The 15,778-nt window shown below is 35.7% G+C and overlaps 1 protein-coding gene across 1 annotated transcript in view; it reads right to left on the reverse strand.

Annotated features, from left to right (window-relative positions):
• Nucleotides 1–15,325, reverse strand: part of yes1 (YES proto-oncogene 1, Src family tyrosine kinase) — a 41,536-nt gene extending 26,211 nt beyond the window's left edge. Inside the window, exon 1 of the mRNA XM_073848088.1 lies at nt 14,874–15,325. The gene's annotated coding sequence lies outside the window, so the exon portion shown is untranslated. The remainder of the gene's footprint in view (nt 1–14,873) is intronic.
• Between the last annotated feature and the right edge of the window lie 453 nt (nt 15,326–15,778).

A 15,778-nucleotide genomic window follows, 5' to 3' on the forward strand; every position in this document is an offset into this window, starting at 1 on the left:
AAGCATGTGGCCTCTGAGCACAATCTAAGCTTTGTAAGAGAGCTGCTTAGTGCTCAGTGTGTGACAAGCACACAGAACTGATGGAGTGGCTGAGAGCGGGGTTGTCATGAGATCAAAACTTCAGTAGCCAATACCAAAAAAATGTCTGTTCTTTTTGGAACCACACTTTGAACTGTAATGTATATTGTTACAAAAGATTTCTATTTTAAATAAATGTTGTTCTTTAATGTTTTATTCAAAGAATCCCGAAAAAAGTATTCACACACAGGTTTAAAAAAAAAAAAAAAAATTAAGCAGCACAAATGTTTCCAACATTGATAATAAATTAGGATATTAGAATGATTTCTGAACGGTCATTTGACACTGAAGACTGAAGAGTAATGCTGCTGAAAATTCAGCTTTTGCATCACAGGAATAAATTCTATTTTAAAGTATATTAAAATAGAAAACCACTATTTTTAAATTCCAATAATATTTCAAAATATTGTTTTTTCTACATTTTTAATAAAATAAACAAAGCCTTGATGAGCAGAAAAGTCTTTAAAAAACAAAAAATATTATTGATCCCAAACTTTTTTTTTTTGTAAATTCTGCATTGTACTGCACTGCAAAGCCTAATACACACATCTGAAATTTTGACATGGATCCAATTTGTTGCACCAACTTACAATTACATAGGATTTTCCATCACAAAGCCCTTTGTACTACCAATACTGCAGAAACACTGGTATCACTGCTTTTTAAAAAAAAAAAAAAAAAAACAACATAGTAGTGCTGGGAGGTATGACTAAAAATCTGTATTTTGCGTTTTCATGACACTGTAATTTTCCTTTTCATGACTGGACCTTTATATAGGTTTAGAGAGTATTGTTTTACATTGTACATATCATAGGACTACATGGAATTTCAATGTTAAAGAGAGACTAAGTCGTGTTGCTCATTTTTTTAATTATAAAGCTCTAACCATAGGAAGAAGAGTATGCAGTTAATATAGCGCCCGTCATTGACATTTAATAGATTAAAAAACAAAACAAAAGTACACCAGCCCCTAGGGGGTGAGCAATATGCAAGTAGACACAATTAACTGGTTCAAATTTTGTCAACTGGTAGAGTTTTCAACTATCATCTCTATCAAGATTACAGGCTCATGTGACATTGCTGTGCTACGTCACGAAAACTGCATTTGCACTTATTTTTAAGCATTGCAGTTTAAAACAAAGTAATTTTAAGATGTTGAAACGCAATAAGCAGCAAAAGAGAATAGGGCTGCAACTAACGACTATTTTAATAGTCGACTAGTCACCGACTATTGAAACGATTAGTCGACTAATCGGATAATTATTCAATTTTTCTCAAATTTAGCATGAGATTGCTTTAATTATGTGGAAAATTATAGTAAACACAAGAAAGAAGGGGGTACTTCAATGAAAAATGCATATTTTGCTGCTGATAGGCCAATTCATACTAAAAGTAAATAAAAATGCCCTGTCTAAAACCAATTAGGCACAGTGCTCGGTCAGTACAGACATAAATGCATAAATTAAGAAACTCTATAATTTTTTTAATGGACAGGCACATTTGTTTTATAAGAAAAAATAAATTAAAATCAAGTAAACATTTTCTTCCTGTAAACCATCAGCAGCAATAAAACAGTAAACAAAAATGTATATCCAAAACAAAACGTATTGGCTTCCATGTTATTTAAATCTTACCGAGGCCAGCCAAACTCCGTTTCATTCAACTGTCCGACGTGCTTTCTCTTTAAATGTTCGTGCATCACAGAGGTGCTGCCGTGATGCGCAAGGACTGCTTTACAAACCATGCAGGTAATATTTTAATTCGCCGTAGCAGGCTAAAATGCTCCCAAACTTTACGCCTGTTTCATACATACTCAGTCTGCAGTGCGTCTACAGTCCGTGTGCGTTACGTATGCGGTGCAGAAGAAGCACAGACTCGTTTTGCTTTCACACAGAACGCGTTTGCAGTCCGTACATTGTGAACGTTCTAATCCGTTAACATGGGTGTGGAAAAAAAAACGCACTGCAGACGGAGTATGTGTGAAACGGGCGTGTTTTGGTACGCGCAGCTGCTGCGTTGGACGCCGCCATTTCTGTATGTTATCGCTCAGCATAGAAGCTGCGTATGTGCGACTCTCGGCAGAAAGATGCCTCACTCGGTTGTCTGGCGACAACATCGACAATGAAATTCATTGTCGACCATTTCTATTATCGATTTTTGTCGACAACGTCGACGAATCGTTGCAGCCCTAAAAGAGAACTCATTTCGCTATATGTATGTGCTGTCCAACAGACTGTTTCTGAGTGCTGTCAGAGAGGTGCGCACACATAAAGACAGTGCTCACAGAGCATAGGAATATTTTTGCAGCTTTATAGGCCTTGAACAGTTAAATACAAACTAGGTATGCACCAAAATTACAATTCTTGGCCGAAGCCGATAAAAATAAATAAACACTGGGCCCAAGGCCAATTACCGAACACAGTTTTTCATGTTCATAAACTAACATTTATGAATGTTGACTTTTATTTTAACGGAAACCCGCAAGAAGACCTTTGCCTCAGAACTACTTTTTGCTGACAGCAGCAGATTCATGAATGATTCTCATTACGTTGTTTCAGCGCAGATTTTTCCTTGCGCTTTGGACTTTGAACCCTGGCTAACAAGCTTGTGCAGCGCTGTCAGAATAAATGCAATTTGTGTGTGTATTAGACAACATAACATCCTGTAGTTTATTTACTAATGGTTTAAGGTCAATTCTCAATTTCAGTCATCAGTCACCAGCAACAACCACCCCTTCCTCTTCTCATGGAAGACAGGAGATGCAATACTAAACAGTCTCTTACTGTCAGTGCTTGTAATGATTTTTGCGTCTTTCTCTGACAGTTTTAAATACTTCCACACTTCCGACTTGTTTGCTGCATTAGTGCGCACCTCTATTTGATCGCGTCACGTCATTGTTCGGTATTATTTATTTGGCCTTTTCGGACACTGAAAAACCTCTTTTTGACATTTCCGGCCAAATAATTTAGTTTGCCGAACATTTAGTGCATCCCTAATACACACACTTGTATGTGTCAAAATACCAGTTTCTGCAAGTATCCTTGTAAACAGTAATTTAGATCTTGAGTGAAAGCAAACAGAGAAAAAAAAGAACATGTGTAACAGTATATTGACCTGGGCAGCTCTTAAAGGCACAAAATGTAAGATTTGTTGATTAAAATTCCAAAAAAACACTAGAACAGTGTTATATGGTGACATGATGTAACTGGTGACAAGAATTACAAAATTTCTTTGGTATCAAAATTGTTGATATAATAAAGTCCTTATTTAAAGTAAAAATAACTATATTGTGATATACCATGTAATAAAATTGCTCATATCGTGATATAACATTTTGTCCATATCGCCCACCCCCGCTTATACATCCCTATCTCAGAAACATAAGGACACCCTCCAAATCTAGTCAATAGCTCACCTCATGCACTTCATGAGATTATCATGTTATAAAGAGAGCAGATCACCACAAGTACTTTGAGGTATTGGGTGGGTCTGCTGCTAAGAAAGCTCTTTATTTGAAAAGCAGCATGAGTGACAGAGAGATTGACAAGAGAGTGTATGTCAGCTAAGCGGTGAAAAAGAGACAGAGGATTGAAAGACAAAAGGCCGAGGCAGAAAGTAGTTCGCAGATGTGAGGATTATTGGCAAACAATAGAAGGGCTGTGCCTATAGAGGGTTGAAAGAGCATTAACAGTGTGTACACATCAGTGACACGGATGGATGGGCCTTATTCTCTATGCTCGGATGAACTCTGCACTGTACATCCATTTACATTTTCACACACAGATTGTGTACAGGACAGAGTAAGGATGTGGTTTGATTTTTACATAAACATTATTATTAAGGAACATTATTTCTGTTTTTACCAGTTCAACTCAGTATTATAGGCATCAGAGCAAAAATGAAAGCTATGGCTCACAATATGTGACCCTGGACTACAAAACCAGTCATAAGTAGCATAAGTAGGTATATTTATTGCAATAGCCAACAATACATTATATGGGTCAAAATTATCAATTTTTCTTTTATGCCAAAAATAATTAGAATACTAAGTAAAGATGATGTTCCATGAAGATATTTTGTAAATTTCCTACCGTAAATATATCAAAACTGAATTTTTGATTAGTAATATGCATTGCTAAGAACTTCATTTGTACAACTTTAAAGGTGATTTTCTCAATATTTAGATTTTTTTTTTGCACCGTCTGTGTCAAATATTGACAAAATTTCAGCCAAATGTTGTCCAAAATTCACCCTTATGACTGGTTTTGTGGTCCAAGGTCACATATTAGATTGAAAGATCAGAAAAAGCTCACAAATAAAAAGAAATCAGAACAGAAATGGTCGAAAGTGAACAAAAGAGACAAATTAAAACACCAGGTGTAAATGGAATTGGGTGTCCCTTTTTGCGATCTGACCAAAATGCATCTTAATACCAAGTATAAACATGGCCTTATCTTCTTATTGACCTTCAGTCATTTCCTCTGTTCTCTGTCCCCAACACAAGTACTTAGGCTCATTATGAGCTTTAAGGGTCATTTAGTGCTCTGTTTAGGCTGACCGCAGTGCAAAAGACCTGGCTCCAGTGTGAGGGTGTGTGGGGTTCCTCATTTCAAATCCCCTGATCTGAGTCCTGAAGGTATTTAATCCTTCTAGTTGCACTGTCTAATCTTCTAGGCTCGAGGACAGCATGGCCCCCAATGGCGACACAGACCCAAATCACACCAACCATGCAAGGTCATTGATGCATGTGGACATTGCAAAATAACAAATAATAAAAGAGCGATGGCAGCAGAAGGTGAAATAGATTTCCTGTGTCCTGTAAAATATCAGAAACACAAAAAAGGCACATGGCTGAGCATGTCTACTTAGCTGCTCTCCAGTTTTCAAATCCACACTCTCAAATCCAAATCTGATCCTTCAAGTTGTGCACAACAAAGCGCTAACAGGGAAATCCTGGGTTTATCAAGGGACACTTCGGAGTGTGAAATTGCCTGAATGAGAAAAACAGGCTTTGAAACACTGTTAAAAAAACAAACAAACAAAAAACACTGCTGCCAGTGATTCTGAAAAAAGACGACTATTTAAGATTTTAAAAAATGGGGGAAAACACCTGTAAAACAGTTTAAGTTTTACTTTTTAAAAGCAAATGTTTTGTGAAATGTTCACTAGATAGGTCTGTGCCACTGAAAAGCAGAACTGCTTCAGGGTTTATCCTTTATAGTTATCCATTACAAAGACCTTTTAAGTCGGTCAATGAGGTCAGGCAAAGGGTCATAAATCTCATTGGCCATGCCCAGTTGTTATAGGTCACACATCTGTTAGGCAGTGTAAATCAAGCCAAACTGGTTAGCAGGTTGTCCACTTGAGCTCTAAGAGCTGAACAACCGAACAAGTGGCCAAGATATATTAAAGGAATATCAAATGGCCCTCGTTTCGTTATTGCAGCAATATAAATAGCTTCTGAAACATGTGACTGTGCGGTCTGATCGATAAACTACAATAGAACATAATGAACTCTACCAGGCTAACGGGAATTGAAATCAAACTGAATCAAATTCTGTTAGGTTGGATTACACAAGGTTCCTGAAGCTTTCAGTCACCCACCATCTGATCCAACTGGGCCTGTCAGGGGAGAGTTTATTTATTTATGATTTAATACCATGTCAGCAGCATGACATTTTCAATAGTTTAACAATTTTGTCTTAAAAAGTCAACATACAAAAAAAAAAAAAAAGACAAAAAGACAAAGACATTTACACTACCAGTCAAAAGTTCCTGAAAATTAAAAAGGATCATGTTTTTTAAAGAAGTCTCTTATTCTCGCCAAGCCTGCTTTTATTGATACAAAGCACAGCAAAAACAGTAACATTTTGAAATATTTTTACTATTTAAAACAACTGTTTTCTATTTGAATATATTTTAAAATGTAATTTATTCTTGTGATCAAAGATACATTGAGCATCATTATTACTCCATTACTCCTGTCTCACGATTATATATATATATATATATATATTTTTTTTTTTTTTTGAAAGAAATTACAGAACTTAAATGAGTAGTTCCCTTTCAAAACAAAAATGTACAGATAATATACTCACCCCTTGTCATCCAAGATGTTCATGTCTTTCTTTCTTCAGTCGTAAGGAAATTATGTTTTATATATGAGTAAAACATTGCAGGATTTCTCTCCATATAATGGACTTCTATGGTGCCCCAAGAGTATGAACTTCCAAAAAGTATATAAGTTGTAAAAGTTTAAAAAAATAAAATAACTGATCGTTTCGCTATATATGACCCTTCTTCCTCGGCTGTGATTGTTTAGAGCCCTTTGAATCTGGGATCTTGGAAGTTCAAACTCAGGGGCACCATAGAAATCCATTATATGGAGAGAAATCCTGAAATGTTTTCCTCAAAAAACACCATTTCTTTACGACTGAAAAAAAGAAAAACATGAACATCTTGGATGACAAGGTGGTGAGTACATTATCTGTAAATTCTTGTTCTGAAAGTGAACTACTCCTTTAATACTTTTATTTAGAAAGGATGCTTTGAATTGATCAAAAGTGATGATAAAGACATTTATATTAAAACATTTCTATTTCAAATAAATGCTGTTTTTCTGAACTTCCTATTCATCAAAGAAACCTGAAAAACTTCTACTCAGCTGTTTTCAACATAATAATAATAATAATAATAAATGTTTCTTGAACGTCATCAAATTACAATATTAGAATGATTTCTGAAGGATCGTGTGACTGGAGTAATACTGCTAAAATTTTAAAACAACAGGAATAAATTACATTTTTAAATATTCAAATAGAAAACTTATTTCAAATAGTATAAATATTTTGAAATTGTACTGTTTTTGTTGTACTTTGGATCAAATAAATGCAGGCTTGGTGAACAGAAGAGCCTTCTTTAAAAAAAACATCAACAACAACAACAAAACAATAAAAACCTTACTGTTCAGAAACTTATAACTGGTAGTGTATAATGTTACCAATGATTGCTATTTGGAATAAATGCTGTTCTTTTCAATGTTCAGCAGTCCTAATGAAAATACATCACAGTTTCTACAAAAATAGTGATACACTGAAAACTGGAGTAATACTGAAAATGCAGCTTTTCTATTACAGCACAAAAAGGAAGTTATTTTCATTTGTAAAAATATTTAACAATATTAAATGCAATCTTGGTGAGCATAAGATACTTCTAACAAAAATAAATAGGAAACTAGGGGTGTGCGATATGACGATTTTTGATCGTGGACGATTAAAATGTCTCCACGATCTGCTTTTGAATAAATATCGTAGTATCGTGCTACAGTGTGCCTCCGTCTTAATATACTGTACATTCACTCACGGGACACTGCACTTATTCATATTCGCGATCACAAAAGTACATTATTTGAATGTGCTTCAAAATCTTGCCGGTAAAATAACGCCATTTGGTCCGCGCGCTGTTCTGGCATGCGCTTCATGAGCGCGTATACCTGAAGCACGTGCGCTAAAAGCCTCTCAAACAGCACCTGATTACTAAACTGAGCTATCTTTGGCGTTTAATTTGCTTATACTGTCAAAAACACGCAAGGATTACATATAAACACAGTCGGTTGTCTAAAGTGAAAGTAAACAGTTAAGAGAAAAACGGATGCGCGCCTGTATAGATGCGTGCAGCTCTGCGACAGAGCTAAACATGCTGTCGATTGTCATTAAAGGGACAGTACACCCAAAAATGTTGTCACTCACATGTCCTAAATCTCTATTAATTTTTTTCTTGTGCTTAACACAAAAGAAGATATTTTGAAGAATGTGGGTAACAGTAGCTGGTCCCCACTGACTTAAAATAAATAAATAAAATATATGGAAGTAACTGGGGACCCAGCAACTGTTTGGTTACCCACATTAATCAAAATAAGTTTTATGTTCAGCATGTTTTATGCTTAAAAAAATGCGAGAGTGAGTAAATGATGACAGAATTGTCATTTTTGGGTGATGATACACTAATAAAACAAAACACAAAGGAAAATCACTCACTGCTCTTGAATGAAGAACTTCAATACAGTTGCTTTAAATGTTGCTTCTATGTATAATTTATGTATATAATGTATATAGTGTTTTATTTTTATATTTGTTAATTACATTTCTCGAATGCTACTGATAAATACATGGACTGTACCTGAAAATTAAAGCACTGTTTGTTTTATTTGTATAGTATGTGTATTTGTAACATGTAGCTTATCTTTGTTCTTATTTTTTAAAAACAAAGAAAATAATGACAAAGATTTTTTTGTCTTCGCCCACTTTGGCTTAAATATCTGCCATTCTTTTTATTTTATATTTTGTTACCTTGTAAGGTTTTGGTTTTAAAATAGAAAAATTAATTTGGCTGTACTACTCAGACAACTTGTAAAAAAGTAAAACCAACATGACAAAGAATCGTGATAAAATCGTGAATCGTGATATTTCTTGAAAAAATCGTGATATGATATTTTTACCAAATCGCCCACCCCTATAGGAAACAATTAAATTATTCAAAAGTAAGTGAAGCAAAATGGAGCGGCAGCTACACCTAGGGTGTGTATTCATTTTTAATAATTTAATGGTGGTCAGTGGTCAGTGTTGTTGTGGGGTTTGATACTTTTGCTGTTGTAGGCCTTTGGCAAAGTGATACGGATATGTAATGCAGTCAAGACCTGCCTGGAACTACTTTATCCATGCGTTTCCCTGAAAATAATTGCACACTTTAGAACATTCATCAGCCAATCAGATTCAAGCATTCAACAGCCCTGAGTATAAATAAATTTAACTCCAAACTTTTAAATAATTGCATACAAAACCAGCTTGGGACTATGGTAAGTCATTTCCCCCTTTATCAGTGATGTAATGTAATGACATCCTCTCCGTCCTCTGTAAATCATATTACACACCAATCATTTGACCCACATTCTAATCAAACAGTCAGTGATATGAACTCTCTAATTATGAGACGTCTCATTATCCCCTCAGCGCTGATGAGAGCCTCGAAAAGCGCTCTATTAGAAACATCAGACTCGCTGCTTCAATGAGTACATGACTAGAGAGAGTGAGCCGACACAGCCGTGCATCCCCGGCGCTTATGGCAGCCACACGGTGACATGGTTAGTGATGGTCAGACACATTTGCACACAGACCTGATTAAACAGTCAGAGCATTAGAATTCCACATGACATGAAACACAGGGCCTCATGCCAGCGCTAGTCAGATCAAATGGATTAAGGGCAGAGAATCAACAGCCCTGCAGAGATCCATGCGTGTTGTTTGAATGTATGCTTACTTCAGAGTCTGCAGTGGGATGTGTCCCAGGTGTTAACAATGACTGGGATTTAATATTGCATTGCCTGAAGCATAAATACTACTGATAGTGATGCTTTCTCTCACCTAAACTGCACAAAGAACTGGGTTACTTCACCCAAAAATGAAAACTCTATCATCGAGTGCTTCTCATTCCCTATTTGTGCATCCTTTCTTTCTTTTCTTAGGCCTCTCCTCCTAACACCACTCCCCGTAGGATGTGAGAGAAGGATGCAAGGAAAGAAAATGAGGATGGAGGAATTGAGACTTATTTGTATACTAGAATATTTTTGATCACTTCAAAGCATCAGCATCATCAGTGCTTGAGACATCTACCTTAAGTTGTTGAAGTTGAAATTGAACAAGATGCGTTGATAATATATGTAGGGCCCTTTGGTTTCAGCTATGCGAAAAACACGGACAGAATTGCAGAATCCAAAAAGGAATTTACTGTATAATGCGGATGGTCATAGAAATTGCCAAATTTAGGATGAATTTGTCAAAAGTAGGTCAGTACACTTAAATCTAAATGGTTATGGACTAGTGTCTGTGAATATTAAGCCGCAAAAACATTTAAATATGAATCCTGCATGTTCTGCATGTCTCTGTGTGAATGAATGGTGCAGATGTGCGGTTTTGTTTACTAAACACATACTGAAGTGCACGACATTCGTGGTGATTCTAGTCTTTGCTGCCTCAATATATGAGTACATGACCACAAACAATCTCTATTACTTCATGAGCATTTTACGTTTTTTTTACAAAATCTATCGTCATACCATATACAAACAGAAACTTGAAGGTCTTCACAGCAATCCATCAAAATAAAAGTGTGGTTTAACTTAAAGAAACTGTGACAGAAATATATTACTTAATGTAATGATAGTCTTACTACTACTAATAAAATGATTTAAACATTATTTTTTAAGGAATATTTACCACAAAAATGTACACACACAACACAGTATTTCTAAAATAAATAAGCACATTTTTAATAAAATCAATTAAGCTATTAAAATGGAATCCCAAAAAGTAATGAAAAACAGAATTTGGTAAAAAAAAAAAAAAAAAACTGAATTTAAGGCCTTAAAAATATAATTATTTGTTAAACTTTTAATAGATTGCCGTTAAATTGAGTACGTTGTATGATTTCAATTTATTAGACATGCTAATCTAACCATTAAAACAGAGTCCAGGAAAAAAAGGAATTTGGGGAAAAATAAAGGACTTCATAGGGCCTTATCTTAAGTTGTTAAAGTTAGAAAATTTATAATATAGATTAATAGATCAAGATGCTTTGTTGAAATATGTTAAATGCATAGCTTATGTAAATTGCAAAGATGCAAACGTGTATTAAAATTGTGACACATGTGAAAGGGGAGAATGTAAAAAGAAGAATTTACACATGCGTCAGGTTTTTCTGCATAAAATACACCCGTGTGTCTTGTACTCATACAGTAGTTCCTCCAAAAGTTTCCACACTCGTTGTTTCTCACAAGAAAGCAAGAAAGCTAACTTTGATGTCGATATCTGGATCACGGGCTGGAGAACAGAGGAGCGATGAAATGAGAAAGCATCAATTTGAGTATAGAGAAGCACTCGTATGTCATTCCAAATCTGTATGACTTCTTCTATGGAACTCAAAAGTAGATATTTTTGTTCATACAGTGAAAGTCAATGGGGTCCAAACCACACTGGGGAAAAAAAAACCATAATATATTTTGAAATCTTTTTATTTGTGAGTTTAAAAGAAGACAGATATATAGGTTTGGAATGACATGAAGGCAAAGAAAGAATGCCTTTTTTTGTGAACCATCCCTAGCTATAAATTTTCATGTGAACTAACAAATGGACACATATCATTATAATCACGCCAACAATGAAACGGGGAGTTGACTTTTGATTTTTGGCAGAAAGCAGGCAGGTGGGTTGATCCACCCACCTGAATAAAATCAGCTCTATCAAAGCGGGTCGTTCCAGCAGTGAAGTTACATAACCAATGCAAGTCTGATCTTGTACAGTTCTGTTGTATTCCACGTCCACCATATGCACAAACAACACGAGAAACTTTTTCTTCTAACCCATAAAATAACAACTCCATAGACATCCAGGAAAAAGTTCTCTCATTGATGTTTAGAAGGAGCCACAACTTTTCTACACTTCTTTGCTGATCACATCACTGCTGACATTCTTGATCCCAAACCATCTCTGAACTCTAATCCTCATCTCAAGGTAGCACGTTCTGGTTTTCAGCGAAACTGCTGTGTTAGTAAATACAGAGCTTGGCTGAGCTGACTGCTGAACATTAAGTGTAAGACTGTAGTTGCTCTGGCAGACTCACAGCACTGCGGAATGGCCTAATCACCATGGCATTCTGCTGCTGCTGCCAATCAGAGCCAAGCAAGGAGGGGGACAAACTTCCTTCCGAGTCCATTCATACCATAAAAGCCACCTGCTGTGCCTGTCAAAGGCTGGAGCAAAGGGTGAGGGAGGACAGAAAAAGATGGACATGAGGGATGTATAGACCCATAACCACCATAGTCAGCCCCCTTCCAGCCCTGGCAGAATCATGAATATACATAGGCACATCTTTGGCATCGAACCAATGTGTTTGCAGTCTATGTAATACTATTTTTAGCCTTTTTACTTTTAAGTAAAGCGATTCCAACATTATTTCTCTTTGCCTTTTTTGTTATACCTGTGGTGTGGACTCTGTGCTATTTTTTAACACTTAAAATTATTTTAGAACTATATCTTTGTTATCTATATAGCCACTGTGAACAGGCCTTTAGGGAATATTAGTACAGAAATGGCTTTAGAAAGACATTACTGTCATTCTACGTACACAGACTTGAGGCTAAAATCCTGAAATGAGAATGGGAAACTTAAGAATGAAACTAACAAGCTAATGATCTTTGTGGTGTATTGTTTAAACCAGGATTTTCTGGTTTCAGGTTCTGGTTTTGGTGAAACTAAAAAAAGTCACTGTAATTTCTGTCAGGGCTGTCAATAATCTGTTCAATACATGCTGTTCTTGTTGATCTTGAGCATCACATCAGCATATGTGACCCTGGACCACAAAACCAGTCTTAAGTCGCTGGGGTATATTTGTAGCAATAGCCAAAAATGCATTGTATGGGTCAAAATTATTGATTTTTCTTTTATGTCAAATATCATTAGGAAATTAAGTAAAGATCATGTTCCATGAAGATTTTTTGTAAAATTCCTACTGTAAACCTATCAAAATGTAATTTTTGATTAGTAATATGCATTGCTAAGAACTTAATTTGGAGAACTTTAAAGGTGATTTTCTCAGTATTTTGATTTTTTGCACCCTTAGATTTCAGATTTTCAAATAGATGTATCTCGGCCAAATATTGTCCTATCCTAACAAACTATACATCAATAGAAAGCTTATTTATTGAGCTTTCATATGATGTATATATCTCAGTTTTGTAAAATTTAACCTTATGACTGGTTTTGTGGTCCAGGGTCACATATTAGAATGATTTCTGAAGGATCATGTGACACTGAAGACTGGAGTAATGGCTGCTGAATATTCAGCTTGAGCATCACAAAAATTACATTTTGAAATATTACAAAATAAAAATATTACAATATAAAAGATTAATTTGTAATAATATTTCACAATATCTTGTAAAAAAAAAAAAAAAAAACTAAGGGCCTAACATTACCTATTAATCGGGCTGGGGGATATGGCCAAAAAAATTATCACGATAATTGTTTTCATATCAGACACGATAATTTTTTCTGAATAACATGAATCTTTTCTAACAATATAAGTCTTTATTATCGCTTTTTATCAATTTAACACACTGAATAAACATTTAACGTCGCTGAATAAAGTATTCATTTCTTTCAAAGAATGAAAGAAAGAAAGAAAAAATTACCGACTCCAAACTTCGAATAGTAGTGTATAGTTACAAAAGATTTCTATTTTAAATAAATGCTGTTTTTTTTTTTTTTTTTTTTTTTTACATTTTATTCATCACAGATTCCCTTAAAAAGTATCACAGGTTCCAAATATATATCAAGTAGCACAAGTATTTTCAACATTGAAAACATATCAGCGTTAGAATGATTTCTAAAGGATCTAAAGGATGCTGAAGACTGGCGTAATTATGCTGAAAATTCAGCTATGCATCACAGAAATAAATTCTATTTTAAAGCATATTCAAATAGAAAACTACTATTTTAAATTGCGATATTACGGTTTATTTTTCTGTATTTTTGATTAAATAAATGCAGCCTTGATGAGCAAAAAAAACTTCTTTAAACATTAAAAATCTTACTCATCCCAAACTTTTGAACAGCAGTGTATATACATATTTTTAAGTCCTTAAGCTTGTTACATTTGTCTTTTAAAATCAAGTTTTACTGTGGCATTAAAATTGGGTTTTCAATTTTGAAATTATTAGGGTCATTGGAACAGATCAGAATTCTTCCCACTATATTTGGATATCCACAAAAGGACCATAACCTGGATGACTCAGTGGTAGTAACATGTAGTACACAGAAGACAGGATCAAAAGGAAACACATCAGAGGGCTGAAGATGTCATCATTCCCTTCACTCAGAGTCAAGTCCAGCATCAAACAGTGGGGCAGAGGTTGTGCTCACAGAAGGATTACTGAAGGAGGATTATTCAGGCGCTTGCGCAGGCATGAATTTGGCTTTGTTATGACATCCTTTCATTAATTATTCAACGTAAACAACCGAAAATGGTGTGAAATGCCCGGATGTTGTGAGTAGCTACAAACTGGAGTGGATGGTAAACTGTGCAAGAACTACAACACACTGGAGAAGAGGTCTATTGTTAAGATTGCACAACTGATCACGAGTTTCTTTCAAACGTCAATAAAAGATGAAACTGTATTAACACTTAATCGCGGAATGTTACAAGTTTACTGTTTAAGAAATAAAAGTTACACTATATCAAAGCGAGTCGTTCACACATTGGTCCAAAGTATGAATCGCACCGTGTTCCCTGTGGCGTCTATGTAAACTACAGGCCTGCATTATGGACATTTGTCCACATATCCTCATTAACAGAAAGAAATGTGAGTGTAGACCGGTTTTTAAGTACTTGCGTTCAAAATAACGTCCGATTGATCGCGAACGGGATGTTTACGGCGTTTCCTCGGAAATCTACAGTTCAGGTGGGAACTTTGAGGAGCCACGTTTCATTCTCGGTTTGTGCCGAAGCGAACACGGTAACTGTTAGTCGGACGGCTTCGAAACTTCTTTCGAGAAATACAACTAGTTTTGGGACAAGAACGCGTCTGCCGCAGAGATTTGTGTTCAGGATAGGAGAAAACACACAACTAAGCGCCTTCTGTTGTTTTCAAGCACTATCACACTCGTTTGACACAAAATCAAAGGCGAGAGAGACTAGGCCATTTGAGTACACTTTCACGAAAGGAACCAAATCGTTTTTCTTACCTTTGCCGAATCGGTTCTTTTTTTTTTCTTGAGGTTACATACGCCTTCCGACCGCTTCGTCCTCAGTAAATGTTTCAGTTTTGCACTCAAAGTGATATTGTTGTGTTCAACTTGAAAATCACAGTCTGTCCCATTCCTTTGCCATGTAACACCTCACGAGACGTGATAAATAAATGCTGTGGCCAATAGACGGAAAATCCGTGATAGATATTATTAATCCAGTCACGTTACTTGGTTTTGTTCTTGTGTTGCAGTAAAAGGAAAAAAGTAACAGTGACCAATCCCAGCAAACAAAAACCTTTAAACCGGAACCGGTAGAGATTGTGTGGCTATGCTACATGACAAAAGACAGCTCTAGGAATAGTGGATGGACTCCCGCAGATGTTCCCCCTCCCTCCGCTCTGAATTGGTTTAACTTGCAGCAACGCATCCCACAATATGGCCGCCGCAGGGAATGGTGAACGGAAAGAAATCAAATCACAGATTCCCAGTTGCCAAGTAGAGGATAAACCATTAGCCGGTGACATTTTAAGCGTAATAGTACTGCATGTCGCCTTTGAATTATGCCACCGTAAGTAATAACACTAGCTGGCTCATGGTGTACGGTGTTTAGATTAGTCTTATAGCGCCCTCTGCCTGTGGACTTCAACCACTGCAGCTTTCTAGTATTCGCTTACGCTTAGTAGTGGGCCTACATCCTGGGCACTGGTGTCCAGTTATGTTTTCCAGTTAGAATCAGACTTGTGCACAATTCAGAATTGAATTGAGAATGACTCCTAAATTCATAAGAAATTCATATACATAAGTGAAGTGTTTAACAATGAAGCTTTACAATATATATCAGATATGATTTCATTACATATTCTATAAATGATATTAGTTTGAACTACTTCTACTTCTACTAC

Source organism: Garra rufa, chromosome 10 (genome assembly GCF_049309525.1).
Source record: "Garra rufa chromosome 10, GarRuf1.0, whole genome shotgun sequence".
NCBI lineage: Eukaryota > Metazoa > Chordata > Actinopteri > Cypriniformes > Cyprinidae > Garra > Garra rufa.